This window comes from Balaenoptera borealis (assembly GCF_965194805.1).
Source record: "Balaenoptera borealis genome assembly, chromosome: 19".
In the NCBI taxonomy this organism is placed as follows: domain Eukaryota; kingdom Metazoa; phylum Chordata; class Mammalia; order Artiodactyla; family Balaenopteridae; genus Balaenoptera; species Balaenoptera borealis.
In genome coordinates this window covers 48,658,731-48,677,425 of record NC_138878.1, presented here as the reverse complement: position 1 = coordinate 48,677,425, position 18,695 = coordinate 48,658,731, and the positions used below count along the sequence as shown (strand labels likewise).

At 45.3% G+C, this 18,695-nt stretch overlaps 1 protein-coding gene and 1 long non-coding RNA gene across 8 annotated transcripts in view; both read right to left on the bottom strand.

Annotated features, from left to right (window-relative positions):
• The window catches only part of ZNF536 (zinc finger protein 536), a 424,854-nt gene that overhangs the window by 73,825 nt on the left and 332,334 nt on the right, over positions 1 to 18,695 (bottom strand). The window lies entirely within an intron of this gene.
• The window catches only part of LOC309617321, a 465,615-nt gene that overhangs the window by 237,197 nt on the left and 209,723 nt on the right, over positions 1 to 18,695 (bottom strand). The window lies entirely within an intron of this gene.

The following is an 18,695-nucleotide window of genomic DNA, read 5'->3' as shown; positions in this document are numbered from 1 at the left end:
CCCGTGTCCCTTGGCATCAGTGGCACATGAGACCACTGCAGGACCCAGCTTAGAAAAGTCAAAAGGCTGGAGGCTGCAGTGATGGCAGGCCGAGGGGAGGAGCCATGTGCGGGAGTGGTTCCACTTCCAAAGATATTTGGAACAAATGAAAAGTGTTTTTCAAGGTCCAGATGTGGGTCACTATGAAAGGGAGCCCCTGCAAAAATCCACTGCAAAAGACTTGGCCCCAGAAGCCAGTGGAAGGACAACCTCAATAGGAAGAGACTGGATGTTTATACGGAATTCAGTATCTGAGGGGCTGGCAGTCAGCAGAGAGAACATTCTAAAACCGTAGGTGACCGAACCCTGAAGATGCAAGACAGTCTGCAGAGAACCCCAGAAAGCACCCAGCCCAGGGGAAAACACCTGCTGTGGCCATACAGCCAGCCCTGACTTCTCCTAGATTTTACCCTACGTGGGTGGGGGAAAACTAACTCCACAAAATGGGTTTAAATAGGCAGAAAGAATAATGTTATTCATTGCCTCCACCTTGTAGACTTTTCTCTTTAAATATAGAGGTGATCAAGAAATCTGCTGGTTGGTAAAGAGAGGGAAGCTCCTTGCTTGAAGAACATGCAGAATTATCACCCTTTAACAAGCAATGCAACCTGACCCGTTGGTTTTATCCACAAGGAGATGGAGGCCCAAGGAGGAGGGAGCCGGCACTCAGGAATGGTGGCGCCTGGACAGCCATCTGGTCCCACCTCCACCAGAGGAAGATGATGACCCATCACAGACTCAGCAAACAGGGCCCCGACTCTCTCGCCTTCTCCATGTGTTAGTGACCCAGATTATCTCATTTCCTTTATCTCTAAAATGATGGTGGCCAAGCCCGCAGTTCCTATGGGGCTGGCCACCATCCTGAAGTTGGGTGACCCCACTGAGCAACATTCCAAAGGCCAGAGGGATTGGGGTGAGAAAATGCACTGAAGCTGGGCCGTTCTTAATACCTTCTCTCAGGAACACTTCTGGCACCTTGCAGCTCATGAGAGGCCCACAGAAGGGCTGCACCCATCATCCGGGTTGTCCGGAGTGAGTCTGAAACCGCCAGCTCAGAAAGCGCCACATGGCAGGGAGCTGGGTGTCCAGCAGGCAGAAGAGGAGGTTAGCTCTCTCTGCAGGGTCCTGCTGTGTTTGGAATCCCCATCCAAGAGGCAGCGTACGGATCTGTGTACGGATCTGCTGTCTCATAACGGAATGGTAATGGGAGGCAGTCCGGAGCGCTTCTCCACGCAGCCACCAGCGGATGCCATCCACAAGGAGGGCAGCTGCTCCTCCAATCTGCCTGCTTTTTCAAGTCCACACTTTCTTTGGAGACCAAGGACACCCTCAGCCACACCCAGGAGCTCTCATTGCCTCAGAGAACCATCTGCTCTTAGACTCTCCCCCTAACTCTTGGGGCGCTCCTTGCTCCCAGCCGGAGCCCCTGGGAGCCAAGGCCCCATCCACGTGGAAGGAGAGGGCAGCTTCCAGCCCCGGCAGGGAGTCATCTTGGAGAGCAGTTGTACCAGAGCCCAGTGCTCTGAACTGCACACTCTCCCTCCCTTTGTTAAGATAATAATAAACACAAAACAACAACAACAGCAACAACAAAAGCCGAATAAATGATAAGCTCCGAAAAGAGCAGGATGGGACTGTCGTCTTTTCCAGATACCTGTTCACCACAGCGGATGGCCCGTGCCAACACTGAGCCATGTCCAGTACACACCATATGCCTGTTTCTTTTTTTTTTTTTTTTTTTTTTTTTTTTTTTTTTTTTTTTTTTTTTTTTTTCATATGCCTGTTTCTTTACTTAGTCCTGTTCGGGATGGGAATCCTTCAGAGAATGGAAGGTCCCCACGTGTTTGGCAAGTCAGACAAGGACACCAGCCGAATGTGTACAGGGATGCTCTGTCCCTGAATGCAGGCGCGTGCACACACACACACACACACACACACACACATGTACACACACACTCTGTTCTTCTTTTCCAGGCCGTTTGTAACTTTGCCCATCAATTGCTTTTTCTGAGAACAGTAACCAAATTAAAATAAGTTCGATGCTAAGAAAAAGGAGCAAATGAAGATCGACTTAATCACACTTTTGCTCGAATCATCTCACCGAAATTTTGGCCAAGAGTTCTGTCAGACACACATGCACCAGGTACACAAACACTCACACTTAATCTACTCGCTTTTGAGATTGGCCCGGAAGGGGCTTTGGAGATATGGAGATGGTGAGTTGCATTCCCAGGATGAGAATCCTACCCCCTTTCTCGTCCGATTGTTTGAGTTTGTAACGCAGGCCAGACTCGGGTCCTGGCCTCATTCACACACACGGATGCACATCCACTGGCATTAAGTGGAGGGAACCGCAGAGGGGACAAACACAAGCCAACAGGAAATCAGTGGTGTTTCATCATTGCAGGACCCTGGGCTATTCCAGTTGTCGGCAGGGGATCTGCTTGTCTGCCGCTGGCCCTGGTGCATGGGAGACACTCCTTGGCTAATGCCTTTGGGATGCCCGAGAGGAACTACCAGGGGGATAGCGGAGCCTTGCTGATGCCCATGATGGTAAGTATGTGGCTGCCCCAGGAAATGGTCCCTCCTTCCCCCTAGGAGATAAGGAAACTGGAAACACGGCAAGAACCTCTCAAGGGTAATCATTTTTCCTGACTGGTATCTTAAGCTTGTCAAGTTCTTAGCCAGAGCTTTCCAAGGCGAGTTTGGAAGAAGCATATGGTGCTCGCCCGGTCCATATGACTGGCTGAGCGTCGACCACTACTGTTGATACAATATATCACTTTTTTCTCAATATTATGACAGCATTTGTCAATGAAAATTAAATTACTGTCAAACTTATCCTGCTAACTTACGGCACAACCATCAGAGAAAGCCAGCACCGCGCCTTAAGCCAGTGGGACCTCGTCTTTATGCTCAACCAAGATGTGGGAGAAAAAGATGTTTAAGACTCTGATGCCAGTAGAGGTAGACTGCCGACCTAGCACAAGGATGAAACAGAACTGACCTTCCTGCAGCCCCTGCTCCTGGGAAGGGGCTATGGTGGGGTAGGGGCAGGGGAACGTCAGCACGGGCACATGTGCGCAGGATGGCAGGATTTTATGAGGGAAATGGCACCACATGTTACACGCATGTGCTGGTTAAAAGGGGGGAAAAGTTACATCTTTAAAATCAGAGATCCTTGGGCTGTGTTTAAAATCTACTATTGACATACTGAAGCCATAATATGGAAACGTTTAAAAGCTAGATTATGTCTGAAACTAGCATCAGCTTCTGCTCTACCTTTGAACAATGTCAGTTTTCAGTCCAGTGCCTAAAATGGAAGATTTTCTTGTTGTATTTTCTCACTATGGAAGTGAACTAATTGTGAAATTTTTAAAGTTTCTAAAAATTCACCCTTAAAATTGACCATTTTTCTCTTTGATCACCTTATTGGAAAGTGTTTGGAAGCAAAAGGGTGGCTGGCAGAATAGTGGCAGGTGGTAGTCGTGGGTCATCCAGGAATCACAGGGCCTGGGACATGACTGGGCTGGCCTTTCATTTGTGGTCCTCTTCCTGTCTCCCACCACATCCTAGCCCCACACCCATGCACTCAACTTCCCCATCTTCTACAGAAAATACCTTGGGATTGAGACCAACTGATGAAGCCTGACTCAGATTTTGACTTCTTTCTTTTTTTTTCTCTGTACCTTTCAAGAACAAAATCTCACACTAATTTCAGCAGGCAGGGGCTTCAGCAACTGATTGTTATGATTAGCATTGGCAAAGCTCCTTGGAAGGAGTGAACACGCATAGACTGGGGCCTGGGCAGGGCTTCTTGTTTTCATAGAATCGTGTCTTCCTATAAGAACATTCCAGAGTAATGTGCATGGCTAATCTAGAAAGAGGAATAGAAAATGCATCCCCAACAAATATTAGGACATCACTATCATCTTTACTATCACACCAAACAATTAAAAACCCAAAAAAAGGAGACGGTTTCCAAAAGCTACTACTCACAGTTTAATAATTTCAAACAGAGGCTCATTCTCTTCTCTGTAAGGTCTTCCAAGACCTTTCACCTTGGACCCTCTCCAGGAGGGGTGCCTGTAAATGCAGAGCCCGTGGGCTCTGGCACCCCTGAGGAAGGCCCCCCTGTTGCTTTGGGAGGTGGCATTTGGGGCCATGTTTTACACGCCCAAAAAGCAAACAAAAGCTCCTCTTCTCACAGTGAGTCTCCAGCTATCAGCTGAGTCCTCAACGGCTCAGAAAGGGAAATGTTCTCTCTTGAGGAGAATTGCCCCCCATTATTTCTTGAGTGCTCTGCTGGCGGAGCTCTAGCGGAGGTGAAGGATGATTTCAACAATGCGGACACCTGTGTGGCCCTCAGGATACCCGGGTTAGCACAGCAGAAGGAAGTGAGTTCAGGAGCAGGTCTGGAGCCTTCCCCCCGCCCCCCTCACCTGTGGCCCCAGAGAATCACCCCCTAAAGAGTCACGGTTCACTCAAGACTAGCAGTGGTAATGCGAGCAACCCACTCTTTCTTTATTCGATAAAGGTGGACCAGAGAAAGCTGATGGGCCTTTCTCCTCTTCAGGAGGATCCAAATATTTGCGACTGGCTCTATCCAGCTGGGTAAAGGGAACATCGAAGAACAATCTTTGCTCCACTGTCAAAAGTCCCAGTCTTTCGCTGGAGACATGTCCACAGACCCTGGCAGGAGGGGAGAGTCAGGTCTGGAGGCTGGACCTGCCACGGGCTGCAGGATCTCAGCGCAGCCATGGCGAACTCCCGGCACCGGCAGTCGGATTTCCAGCCCAAAACTGTTCTCCCCAACACAAAGAGGGGCAGCCTGGCGGTGTAACAAAAGCCAGTGTGGGTGGCAAGGTGACTGCACATTTCAGCTTGAATGCTCCAGTGTGGGGCTTGCACCTGATCACCAGATGCTTCAAGCAGATGGCCAGGGAGGGGAGAGCCGGCTCCTGGTTGCTTCCGAGGGGCTCCAGGAGAACTAATCCAGAGAGCCGGCCGGGAGTGCCCGGCTGCCTCGCCCAGCCTCCGCTCCAGGAGCACTTGCAGGGCTGGAGCCTGTAGTCTCTGTCTCCAGGAAAGGCTTCCAAATATCCAGCAGCACACCTCGAGTGAGGAGCTCAAACCGGGAGTGAAGCTCGGCCAGGCCAGCAGGAGTCCTTTTGTCCACGGAAGCTGTTAGCTTTTAGGATTTCTTCTCTGGATGGTCTTCTGGAACAGGCCAGGCTGCATCTGTTGTCTGATCCAGAAGGTCTCAGTAAATGTGATTCATTTGCAAATTAATTTTTCAGCAAGTGGCTGGGTGAGCAATAAAAAGGAGCCTCCCTGTGGTGCCTAGGCCAGCCTAACCTGCAGCCCTGGGATGGGTTGTGATGACCTTGGCCCAGTGGCGAGTCCTGACAATGACCTAGGCTATGATGGAAGGTGGGAGCAGCCCTCAGATAGGAAGACCAGGCCTGTGCCAAGGAGCGCTTTCTGGAGAACAGAGGATTTTTCAAAGCTTCCTCTCAGCAGAAGCTGCTGGCAGGGTCTGCAGGCCAGGGCTGAAAGGGAAGCTGAGCCCCACTCTTGTTCCCGCCTGGAGTCTCCTTTCTCTTCCAGGAAGCCCATGTTCTTGTGTGCCCAGGCACACAGCCTTGCCAAGGCAGACGCGTGCACACAAACAACACACACGCACACACACACACATGCAGGACACCTCATTGGGAGCAGGGCTTTTGGCTGTTTTATTTACCGAGGTACCCCACATCTGGAAAGTGCTTGAGATATGCAAGGTGCTCAATAAACATTGTTCAATGAATATGTGAATGAATGAATGACTAAGATCTTTACTAACCCTATTCCCTTGTTTGTATTCTTCATACACACAATACTATTTGAAATGACCTCGTTTACACATTCATTTACGAGTTCATGGTCCATCTCCCCTCATCTGAATATAAGTTTCATCAGAGCAGGGCCCTTGCCTGCCCAGGTCACCTTGGAGTGTCCCCTGCCTGGCCCAGTGCTGGGCACCAGTAAGGATGCGGTGTTTGTTGAATGAATAAGTGAATGAATGTTGCCGTCTCTCCCACCTGCCCAGTCCAGCATGGGTAGCAGCTGCAGCCCCAGGTGCTCTCAGGCAGGCCCGCGGTGCCTCTCACACTCTACCTCAACAGATGAACTTGTAAGGACAATGACCCTCCACCCCAGAGTGCATTTTCCAAGTCAGCACTTCCTCACAGCTCAGGCTGAGCCAGGCCCTCCTCCTCGGCACAGTGCCCTGGTGTCGCTCACTAAGTGGCATTCTCTCTGGTTTTGGACTGGGTCCGGGTTGCTCAGATCTGTTGGGTCTGGGCTGAGCAGGGGCCACTGTGCTTGGGTCACTGTGAGCTCCTGCACAGGGGGGTCTCTCATTCCCCTTGGCCGTGGCATACGCCTGCCCAGCCCTGGGCTGGATAAGAGCACTGGTTGATGAGTGGTACAGGAGTGTCCGGTGGACGGAGAGGAACTGCCAGCAGATTCCGGGCCACAAGCAGGACCAAAGCCTAGGAGGGCTGCCTCGTTCAGCAGCTCTGTAACCTTGGGCAAGTTACTCGACCTCTCTGAGCTTCAGCCTTTCATTTATAAAATGGAGATAATAAGGATGCCCACTTCATGGGGTTGTTGCAATGATCTGGAAGGAAAGCCCTGCCAAGTGCTCAGCCCAGTGCCTGGCACTGGGAGAACTGCTCACACTTACCTGGTGCCCTCCCTGTTCCAGGCACTGAGTGCCCACTCGGCAGCTGCAGAGGGCCCCAGTCTCCCCTCTTTCTCTGATAACAACCCCTCCCACAGGAATGGGCATTCAGTAGGTGCCCCAGAGTGACTCCTGGACGGACAGGAGCCGCGCGGTGTCATGTTCTCCACTTCCTCGGTGCAGGCGGAGGCAGCTGCGGTCTGTGTGAGGGTTCAGGAGTGCAGGGATTAGGAGGGGCAGCGCCGGGGCGAGCAGGAGGCCTCGGGGGCCCCTGGGGTGGTGGCAGGGCCCCTGGGCCAGCGTCGTAACAGGCGGCTGTGACTGGTGGCAGACCCCCCGGCCCCAGGCTCTCCCACAAAGGCAAGGATTAGCCCTGCCGCCCTGGCCAGCGGCCAGCTCAGATCATTTCATTTGGCCTACTTAGCTTTCCCCGGGGGTGCGGGGAGGAGATGATTCATCACTGTCTGGGGCACCCTTGTGCACAGAGGCTTCCACCCAAGAGGGGGCTGTGTCCCTGTCAGTCTGTGTGACATGACAGCCACGGTCCCCAGGGCCTCCCCACAGGAAGCCAAGGAGGCTAGGGGTGACACTGGTTTGGGGTGGAGGTGTGACGGCCACTCAGAAAAGCAGCAGCGAGGACAGGAATGTGTGCTTCCCGCAGCAGGGCTCAACCGCCTGACGGGGGAGCGGGGTCATGTCTGTGCAATAAGGCTCCCACACCATCCACTCTCCTCCTGTTTCTCCTGCCTGTCTCGGGCAGGGCTGTTGGGCGAAGAGCAAAGCAGAAGCCCTGGTCTCTGTCAGCTCAGGTCTTGGACAGCTCAGAGCTTCACAGAACCTGAGCGTCCAAAGGACTGTAGACACCCTCTTTAGGGTACACAGGGCTTGAGAGGCAGAATTTAAGTGGGCTGCTACAGCCCAGAGAGGTGAAGTAAACTGTCCAAGGTCACACAGCAAAATGGAGGCAGACTGGAACCCAGTTCTCTTGTCTTCCAGCCCAGAACCTTCCTACATATGTCCCTCTGTCACCTGGGATCTATCCCCAGAAGCATAGACTGGTCAGAGGGACCGACAGGGAGTTGGCCGGGGGAGGGGCCCCGGGCTCCCAGGTCCTTCCCTCAGGAGGGGGCCCAGGTGGGCCCAGGGAGGGGCCCCACTGAGATGAAAGCACTAGCTGAGCCTCCACTACCTGGGGGCCCAACGCCTCGACGAATTACCACCAGCCTGATTGTGTTGCCTCTCTTCCCACATTTCAAGAGTTTGGCTGATTCGTTAAATATCCACGGCCGATTTCACAAAAGAACAATGGGGAGAGGGGAGGCCGTGAAGATGAGGCTTCCGGCTGCAGAGCCGGCTGGGCGCCCCGGGAGGCGGGCGCTGGCTGAGCTGCTGGGTATGGCGCGCGGGTCCCGGCACATCCGCCCGGCGTTACCTTCCCTTCTGCACAAGTAATTAAGAAACACCTGTGTTTCTCCGTCAGGCTTCACATTTGGGGAAAGCCCCCCTGCGCCAGGTAGGGGCCCGCCATCCCCCCGCAAGCCCACGGGGCAGCCCACGGCCTCCCTCCCGCGTCTCCGAGGGGGATGCGAGAGGCCTGGGAGCCCCAACTCCACGCAACCGGCCTCAAAATGGCCGAAGCGCCCCCAGAACTTTGAAATCAGGATCGACTCCTCGACGGGTCTCCTTGCCAACGCTCACGCCCATGCCAGCTTTCTCACAAACGAACAGCTTGTATCCCCATGAAAATCAATGGATGGAACAAATTGTATTAAATTATGTAAAATGATACTAAAGCGCACATTCTACCAGTGAAAAGAAAAAACGTAACCCCCCAGAAAATCGTACTTTAATAAATCTAGCAAAATTATAGAAGACAATTAGGAGGAAAAAATGCTGAATTTTTATGACACTTAAAGACACATCTCTTGGCCATAAGCAGAGACGCAGGATTTATCCCCTCATAGGTCAGACAGGCGTAATTCTTTTGTGTGTCTGACACCTGTGAATTATTTAGCGCCCCTGTGCACCAGCCAGAGACGTCTCCTGCCTGCTCTCTCAGCGGACACGGACCGCGCTGGGCGGCACAAACAAGCATGCATCTTTCGGAACCAAATTTCCTTCTCTTTCACATGGATATTCTTTTCCTTGGTAAATAACTGTAATTCGCATTGAACTTGCAATATAACCTCTTGCCTATATGCGGAAAAAAGCATTTAAAAATATTTTAGCCACTTCCATCCTTTCAATTCCCTAGCACAGCTGCCATTCTTTAAAAAAAAATCAAGAATGTCCTAAGACATGGTGTTTAATATGTGAGGAGACCATCCTCAGCCCTATCCCTCCAGCCCCCACTCCCAGAGGTCATGCCATTCTCCAGCACACGGCCGTCGCGTGGCTGCAGGGTGCAGAAATAATCAGAACACAGGAAGATCTCAGGTCCAGAGCACGTTTCTGTCTAGAAACAGTTTAAGCTGACTTGGGGGCTCCCTAAATGCGGTACAGTGGGGAGAAGGTAATTTTGAATCTTGTTTCCCTACCTCTCAGCTGTATGACCTAGAACAAAAGTTTAAACCTGCCTGAGACTGTCTCCTCACCAGCAAGGTGGGTACACTCATGCCAACTACCCAGTTCTTATGAGGAGCGAGGTAATTCAGATAATATCAAACTTCCAACACAATTCCCTGCACAAAGAAAACATTTCCTAAATGGTTGCTTCTAATATTTGTGATAAGAATTGTTATAACATTAATATAATGTATGATATATAAGATAATAATACTGTTTGTAATAATAATCTTCTAATTGTTTATAATCATTATAAACATTTCTCCTGGCTGTGATGTATAATAGGGCCAGTGCAGGTTGACTGACTTTCCTCTTTAGCCCAGTTTGGAAAGATGTTATCACATGAAAAATCCAAACACATGAGTTTTGAGATCAGTCAGTTCTTGTGCATCCATTGGTCAAGTGAGTAATGACTCCGCCTGCAGGGCTAGGTCAGAGTGGTGCCCAGAGGGTCATACTCTGAGGGCCACGACAGTCCCTTATCACATCATGGGCAGAGCTCACCTGTGCCCAGTCACCTGCACTCACCTTGAACCCAACCTGAGCTCCATCCCCTTGGGCCCCATCCCAAGCACTCACTGGGGGGCTTGCTGGGCCAGGCTGCCTTCCAGATGGGCCATCAGTTCTGCTCCTTAACAAACCCATAATGCTGTGCTTCCTCAATGCTAAGACTCACAGACATTCAAAACTGAACACGTCTGAAGTAATCATGCAACTTACAGTAGATATTGGGCTTATTTATGGTTTCCCTCAGAAGATGGCCCACTGTATAGCTGATAGTATCTCAAAGTCAAGAATGATAAGGGGCTTCCCTGGTGGCGCAGTGGTTGAGAATCTGCCTGCCAAGGCAGGGAACACGGATTCGAGCCCTCGTCTGGGAAGATCCCACATGCCACGGAGCAGCTGGGCCCGTGAGCCACAACTGCTGAGCCTGTGCGTCTGGAGCCTGTGCTCCGCAACAAGAGAGGCCGCGATAGTGAGAGGCCCGCGCACCTCGATGAAGAGTGGCCCCCGCTTGCCGCAACTAGAGAAAGCCCTCGCACAGAAACAAAGACCCAACACAGCCAAAAATAAATTAATTAATTAATTTTAAAAAAATCTTTTATTAAAAAAAAAAAAAATGATAAGAACGTGTGATAATAAGAACGCTACTGAGATGCAAAGTTACGTATAGGAAGGATAAACAACAAGGTCCTACTGTAGAGCACAGGGAATTATATTCAATATCCTGTGATAAACCATAATGGAAAAGCCTATGAAAAAGAATGTATATATTTGTATAAGTGAATCACTTTGCTGTACAGCAGAAATTAACATTATAAATCAGCTATACTTCAATAAAAAAAAAAAAGAATGCTACCACCTAGGAAGCCATCATTCTATATAATAAGTGCTCTCCCAGCACTATAGGATCTTTGGGGCTTTGGTTCAGATTCCCGGGCGAGGTGTGGGGAGGACCCTGGGGCTCAGAGGAAAGCCCTAGATTCCAGGGGCAGGGCCAGGACTCACAGCGGGAACAGAGATCAAAGGGGGAGCTTTCCTAGATGATCCAGCATGGGAAGGCTGGGAGCGGGGCTGACAAAACAGGGCGGAGCCTCTTAGGTGTTGTCCTGTGGCCTGTGGGGAGGGAGAGGCAGAGGCATTAGGGGCCCTGAAATCACAGAAGGCTAATGTCCCATCCGGGCCAGCAGATGAGCTGAAGGCCCCTGAAGAATTTCTCAGAAAAGAAATGCAAAATGCCACCCTGGTTTGCTGACCCTCCGGCCCCAGGCATCCTGTAAAGCAGGCCTCCTCCGCCTGCCTGGTGACTCCAACAGCCAGGCTTCCAACCCTGGCAGCGTAACCCATGGAGCAACAAATATAAAAATCCTCCCCAAACAGTCTGAAAATATAGAGGTGTAAAGCACTGCATCCCAAAAAAGCCTCCTGCTAGAGGGACTATTTTTAAAAAGATTTTTAAGAGGTGTGAAAGTGAAGCTGTCTATTATATTTCTCCAGCAAAGCACCATATCTTCGGTTTTCTAACAACCAACACAGAGAGGGCACTTCTGGTTCACCGGCGGGCAGGAGGTCCTGCCTGCTCTTGGCCCTAAGCCAAGCGTGGCCCCAAGGGGGGAAATGATGGAGCTTTCCGAATTAGGCTGTCCAAGCAAACGAAGGGAAAATTGAACTCTTCTAAACACAGTTGGTTCATAGATTCTGAATTAAGGTGAACTTTGCTGATGTCTCTGAGATTTTGCTCCTGCTAAACACCATTTAAATCTGCATTATTAGCCCCTTCTTCGGGAAAGTACAGCTGCTGCTGTACTTACAGCTTTTATATACAGCAAATTGCCAAAAACACCCAAATAAATAACAGGGAATCTATTCTTCCCGTCTGCCTAAGGGTCAGTTGAAAGCCAATGGCAATAACTGACTCTCTCGCTAGCATCTGCAGGAGAAATGGACGTCTCAAGCCAAGAAGTCCATGGTGAGCTAGTTTTGGTTACTAAAGGTTTCCATTTAAATGCAGAAGCCAGAAACTTATTTACAATCTTCTGTTTGAGGGGCGTGGATATGAATTGAAGGGCAGCGCCGCACACACCGTCTAGGGGACCGCTTCAAACAAAGTGCTTTAGTTTAAAACACAAATCAAGCAAGGAGAAGCCCCTTGAAAGGAAGACTAGGAGCATAGGTGGTGTCAGATGGTGCTGTGAGGGTCCCGGCCCCAGCCCCCAACTGTCTGCCCAGCCTGGGCGCCCGTACTCCCACTCTCGGCCGCTCTCCACCCCGGCTTTATGTCTGTCATAACTTCACATGCTGTCAGGTTTAAAACAAAAACATAGTTACATTATCGCGCTGAATTACGGCTGACGGTTGTAAAGATATTGTTTTTAGGTCTGGCGCTTAGAGACCACCCTGGATAGCTTTCAAAGAAAATGGAGCTCTCTTGAGCTCACATTTCATCTCATATGGACTGTTTGATGAGTCTGGTGAGGGAAAAGGATACTTGATTTTGGCCTCTGGGTGCCCCCACTGAGGAACGGGGCTCACACACCCTGCTCATAACAGGGAGAGGCCGAGCATTGTCCCCAGCAGCCCCTTCCTGAAACTTTGAGATGGGAAGCCTGGTCAATTCCCCCAGAAAGGCCTTCGAATCATCTGTAATGATCTATAAAGGAAATAATCTAACCAAATCTAGCTGCTTCACTCTTGGTGAAAATTTTGCTTTCTAATCTAGTATCTTAAACATCCTAAAAGGACGCTCCTCCCCCTCTCCCTCCCCCACCCAACAAGTATGTGAGATGCTGTTCTTCAAACCTTAACTAAAAATACTTTCAAAAGACAAACGTGATATTCTAAATGTCACCGCAGAAGACTATAAGAGCAGTTATTTTCTATTTATCACAAATATTGTCTCATGCTTTGTATCTGAAGAATACTCTTGATTAGAAAGGCCCTTCCTTTTGTTCAGTGCTTCTAAAAATATAAAGACTATCATAAAAAAAATAAAATCCTAGTACAGGTGACACAAATCTTTCCCATCAGACTTTTTAATTTTTTTTTTTGTTGCCAGAATTGGGGTAGCACATTACGATGAGGATTCAAAAAGAATAATTAAAGTTCTACATGGACACAGATCTGCCTCAGGGAGGACCTTTTATGTTGTTTTGCATTTCGTGTGTCATTCAAAAGGTTTGCAACTGGGAAATGATGTTGAACTAAAATAAGACAAGAACACACTGACTGAAATTATACCCTGTCCAATGAGTTGACACCCCTTCAGACAGCTCACCACGATGTTTCTGGAGCCACCACTGCTCTATGTGTGGATGACATTTAGACTTTGCACAGTGGCACAGGGAAGAAGCAGTCTTAGAGTGGGGAGTGTGCACACAGATCCCAGGATGGCAGAGGAAAAGCAGAGGCTCACCTGGTACCTGCAAGTGTTCTGTCCACTGGCTGAACAGGAGTTACAACCAAGCAGCTCCACTGGCCCTTCTGGGACCCAGTGTGCTTTGTTTGGTTTGGACCCACATAGTATTCTATTTTGGGGGGTTAACATTTAGCAATAATGAAATTTCACAAATGATCCAGATGTCTGGCTTCATTTTAAAAATTGGCAGCTGTGGCAACACTGCCACAACTTTCCCTTCTGGTGACACTGGAGCAGCAGAGTGGAGGCTGCCCCTTTAGGCCGGGCATATGCTCTCCAGTTTTCCACAGTACCCACCAATCCGTGTTGTGACTTGTGTCACAACTGAGTGTCAGCCAGCATTTATCCTTACATTTGGAGTGTTCTTTTTATTATAGTAAAGAAACATTTCTTTTTACCTATACTGTTACTTTAAAAAAAAGGATTAAAAAGAAGAAGAAAAGGCAGAGGTGAAGCAGCATGCTTTAAGTAACATACAACAAAGGACTCTTCTTTGTGAAATTAAAGACAATCCCAATAGGTATAGCTGTAAATATCAAACCCAGGTCACTCATTTATGTCACTTGCCTGGCACCTCTGGGCGTTTATTCATTCAACAAATATTTATTGAGCACCTACTAGGTGCCAGGCACTGCTCTAGATACCAGGGATATCAGCTAACAAAACAAACAAAACTTTCTTCCTCATGGAGCTTGCCTTACTGCAGGGAAGGGCGGGAAATTAAAAAGTACATAGACATGAGAAATAAAGGATTCAAAGTGATAAATGCTGAAGAGCAAAAATGGAGTAGAAAAAGAATACTGGAAGTGTGTGGAGTGGATAACAACTTTGAACATGCATTTGAGTTTGTGAGCTCTGGGCTTTGCTCTTTCTGCCTCTGTGACCCCTACCAAACCTCCTGCAGGAAGTCTTCCGTGACCACCTTCTCCCATACCTACCTCTAACTTCTCTGGTAGACAATAGTGCTGACTAAAGGCCATGCACACTGGTCCTAATGAAGAATATACATTGAGCTGCTTCAGGGACCTGGGTCCTCCACTTGGTACCATGGGGGAAGTGGAGTCCCTGCCATCCACGAGCTGAATCTAATCTGGGGATGAGGCAAGTATATAAACTACTCTCATAAAAGTAAAAAGTACTGAGCATCATAAAAGAGGTTGAAAAAAAGTGGTACCCGAAGTTCAGAGGGGAAGTCATTACCTGCAACCAGAATGTGAGGTGCACTGGTGGTCCCCCCGTTTCTTCACTGCTCCACTCAGCTCCTGTCCTTGACTCACACTCAGCAAGATGCAGTCAAGGCTTCTCATTCTTCATTCAAGGCCTCAGCCTCTTTCCAACCCAATATCCCCTATTCCATTTCCTCCAGTCAGTCACCTCAGCAAATGCCTCTGCTAATGCTGACCCCAGAAAAAAAAAAAGGCATCAGAACCATAACCATAACCATAAAGAAAAGAAAAAAAAAAAGAGAGAGAGAGAGAGAATATATATCAAGAGAGAAATTTCTCCAGGAAAGGATAAGAACATGTTGGAACATAACATGCAATAATGCTCAACTTGCATGTACAATAATTGAAATAGAAGGTCTTTGAAACAGAGTATAAAGAAGAGATACAAAGAATCAAAATGTAGATGATCAAACAGGAGAAGGACTTAGGTAGGGATGGAAGAAAAAAAAAAAAAGTCACTTTTCCAAAATAAAAAATAAAATAAAGCCATTCTTTAGAAATAAAAGTCTCATTAGAAGCAGAATAAGTTAAGTCGACACTGCTGGCAACACAGAGATATGGAAGGGCTTGAGAAAATCAAGCAAAATAAAGTTCAAAAAATCAAGAACTAAAATTAATGATAGAAAAAAATGATAGGCAAGACAAAGGAAATTCAGCATGTGTATAACTGGTGTAAGTGAGGAAAAGAACATTTTTAAAGTAACACCCAAATCAGAGATATAATAAAAGAAAACTCTCCTCAAATAAAGGAATGGAATCTTTGGCTGGAAATAGCACTCAAGTCTTAGGAAGTCCTGATGCATTTTAGATTTCAAGAATTTAAAAAAGGAACACTATATATTCCATATTAAAACAATAACAAGTAAACAAACAAATAAAACAAAAATAATAAATCAACAAAAAGGTTTGAGAATATTATTAAGATATATAAAATTATATAAAGGTAAAACCATTACAATATTTAAAATACTTCTTTTCCATGCTATTGGAAAAATAGTGAAAAAATATACAATCACGCACACAGCAAAACAAAGAAAGCTCAGATAATACAGCAGAAAATAGGAAACAAAATAAAGACAGAAGAAAAGTTAAATCATAGTACTACAACCAAATATACTGTTTGCATCAATAAGTATAAATGAGCTAATCTTACCTATTAAGAGAAAACAAACTTTCAGAAAAGGAAAACAAAATATCATGCTGCATATTTGACTCATCTGAAGCAAAGTGACTCAGAAAGATTAAAATTATGATGATTGGTAAAGATATAATATGAACACATACTGTAAAAGAAAGTAGGATTTTGATAATTTTATCAGGTAAGTTTAAGTTTAAAGTAAAAGTATTTAACCAGACCAGTGAAGCACTTCATAACGATCAGTTGAAGAAGACACACAAAGATCTAGTTAGGTCATTGTGCTCCAAAATATTCACAAAGCAAAAACCAAAAAACAGAATAACAACAAAAGAATTTTTTAAAAAAGCAAAAATTACCAAAACAGAATAGTAATAGAAAACTTTAACTCATCCATCACACGTCAGGTAGATAAAAATTAGGAAGTATGTAAAAAATATAAGTAGCATAACTGACACAGTAAATCTAATAGACATCTGTCAAACTCCATTCTCTTAAAATAGAAAACGTACACTCTTTCCAAATGTCTATAGAACATGAACAGAACAATCGGTGACAGGGAAATTTGATGCATCACCAAAACCTGAGATAGATCACAGTGTCTGAGCAGTATGTATATGAATCTAGATATTAATACCTAAAACAGAAAGCATAGCAAAACAACAACAACAAAAGTACATTGAAAGCCTTTTAAAGATGAAAGTTACTTGGGATAAAGTAAAAGTTAAAAGGAAAATTGCAGAATCTCTGGTTAAAAAAAAATTATTGCATATCAAGGGAGTTAAAGATATAATAGGAGGGAAATCATAACCTTTAAAACCTAGGTTATTCAGTAAGAAAGCAAGGAAATAAGTGAACCAAACATTCAATTTACAATGAAGAAAAAGAGGAACTAAATATATCTTACTAAAGCAAAAAGAATTATTAGAGTGACAGAAGACATTATTAATGAAAAACATCTAATGAATATATATATATCTTTGTAAGGGAAAACACTATAAAATAGATAAATCTCTAGCTATCTCAGTGGTTCTCAACTAGGAAAGATCTGTTCCCCCAAGTGACATTTGGCAATGTCTGGAGATATTTTTTGGTTGTCACAGTTAGGGAGCTGCTTGGGCACCTCATGGGTAGAGGCCAGGGATGCTGCTAAACATCCTATAGTGCCCAGGACAGTCCAACGGCGAAGAATTACCCGCTAACATGTCAATGATGCTGAGGTTGAAAAACTCTGAGCTATCTTAATAAAGACAAAGGAAGGAAAGCACAAATTCGCAAAATTAGAAATAAAAATATGGATATAAACACAGGAAAAAAGAAGTACTAAACCATATAGAAAATAATACATTATTTCATTTTGTGCAAATGATTTTAAGTAGATAAAATAAATATATTTTTATGAAAGTAGAAATTACCAAACTTAACAACAGAAGAGAAAAAGAACTTAGGTCAATTTCCATGAGGAAAAACATTGAGAGAATTGTCAGAGCGCTATCTCAAAAATGCAAGAGGCCCAGATGTTTTCACAGGTTAATTCTATCAAGCCCTCGAAAAACAAACGACACCGATGCTATTTTAACTGTTTAAGGGCTTAAAGAGAGAAGGAAAATCTCCTAATTCTTTTTCAAAAGTGTCATAACATGGACATCAAAACCTGACAAAGATATAAAAAGCAAGAAAACCATAAATCAATCATACCTTTCAATAGCAATGCAAGAAATCCTAAATAATGTTTTTAAAAGTAGATTTCTGCAGTAGTACATTAAAAAGGACAACAGGCCTCAATCAAATAGAGTTGATTCCATAAATTAAAAGGTGTTTTACTATTAGGGAATCAATTAATATGACCCACTATTTTAATATTTTAATATTCTATCAAACAGAGAAAAAATGTTTTATCATCTCCACAAATCCATAAGAGGTATTTATGAATTTAAACACAAATCCCTGATTAAAATAAATAATCAACAAATAGTCATACAGGGTGTTTTTGGAACATACATATAACAAGATGCTTGATGCTGAAATGCTCAAATCATGCACTCTGCAATAGGAACAGGCTGTCCACTGCACACCATTAATGAACATTTTTCTCAAACACGTTAGTCATTGCAATGGAGAAGGAAAAAGAAGTATGAGGTTTTAAATTTGTTTAAAAAAGGAAAGATTATTATCATTTGTAGGTAATATGATGCCATATAAGAATACTTAAGAGAAACTGCTAAAAAAAAATATTAGAAACAATAGGACAATTCAGCAAGGTGGCTGGTTGTAAAATGAATATTCAAATATCAGATTTTTCAATTAACTCAAACAATAATCAATTAGAAAAACATAATTGAAGAAAAGATTTGATTTACAATGCAATGCAAAGTGAGGAAGAGAAAGAAAGAGAGAGGAGAGAGAATACCTAGAAATAAACCTAAATATAAATTTTAGGGCCTATATAAATAAATAAAAACAAACAATTGTTTCCAATGACTGAGCAACACAAATGGAAAGCCCCAGTTTTCTCTTGGGTATAAGACTCTAAGTGCTAACAATGGTAATTCTCCCTATACATTTATATGTTTATTGTATTTCCTCATCCCCCCTTCTAAAAAAAAAATTCTCCTGAGTATTTTAAGACTAAAACTCATGTAAAACAAACATGAAACTGTATGGTGAAATTTTGAAAAGGAGAAAGCCTTACCAGATACTACAGTAAATTATACATATAGTCATTAATACAATTTGGAACAGGTGCAGAAATAGTAGGCTGGTCAATTGAGTAAATGGAGAGTATAGAAATGGACGTAAATGCATTTGAGAATTTAGTAAATGATAAAGGTGCCTTTTTTAATCAGTGAAAGAAAGAAGAATTATTTAATAAATGATATTTAGTCAACTGGCTGGCCACTGGACTGGGGGAAGATAAAAAAGTAACACTGGAACTAATTCTCTTCCTACACCAAAATAAAATCAAGATGATTAAGGATTTAAAGGCAAAAAATAATAATGATTATCAAAGATAACATGGAGCTTAATATAAAATCTAAGAGTTAGTAAGTCACAGAAGCTGTAACATGACAGATAAATCTAAGTATA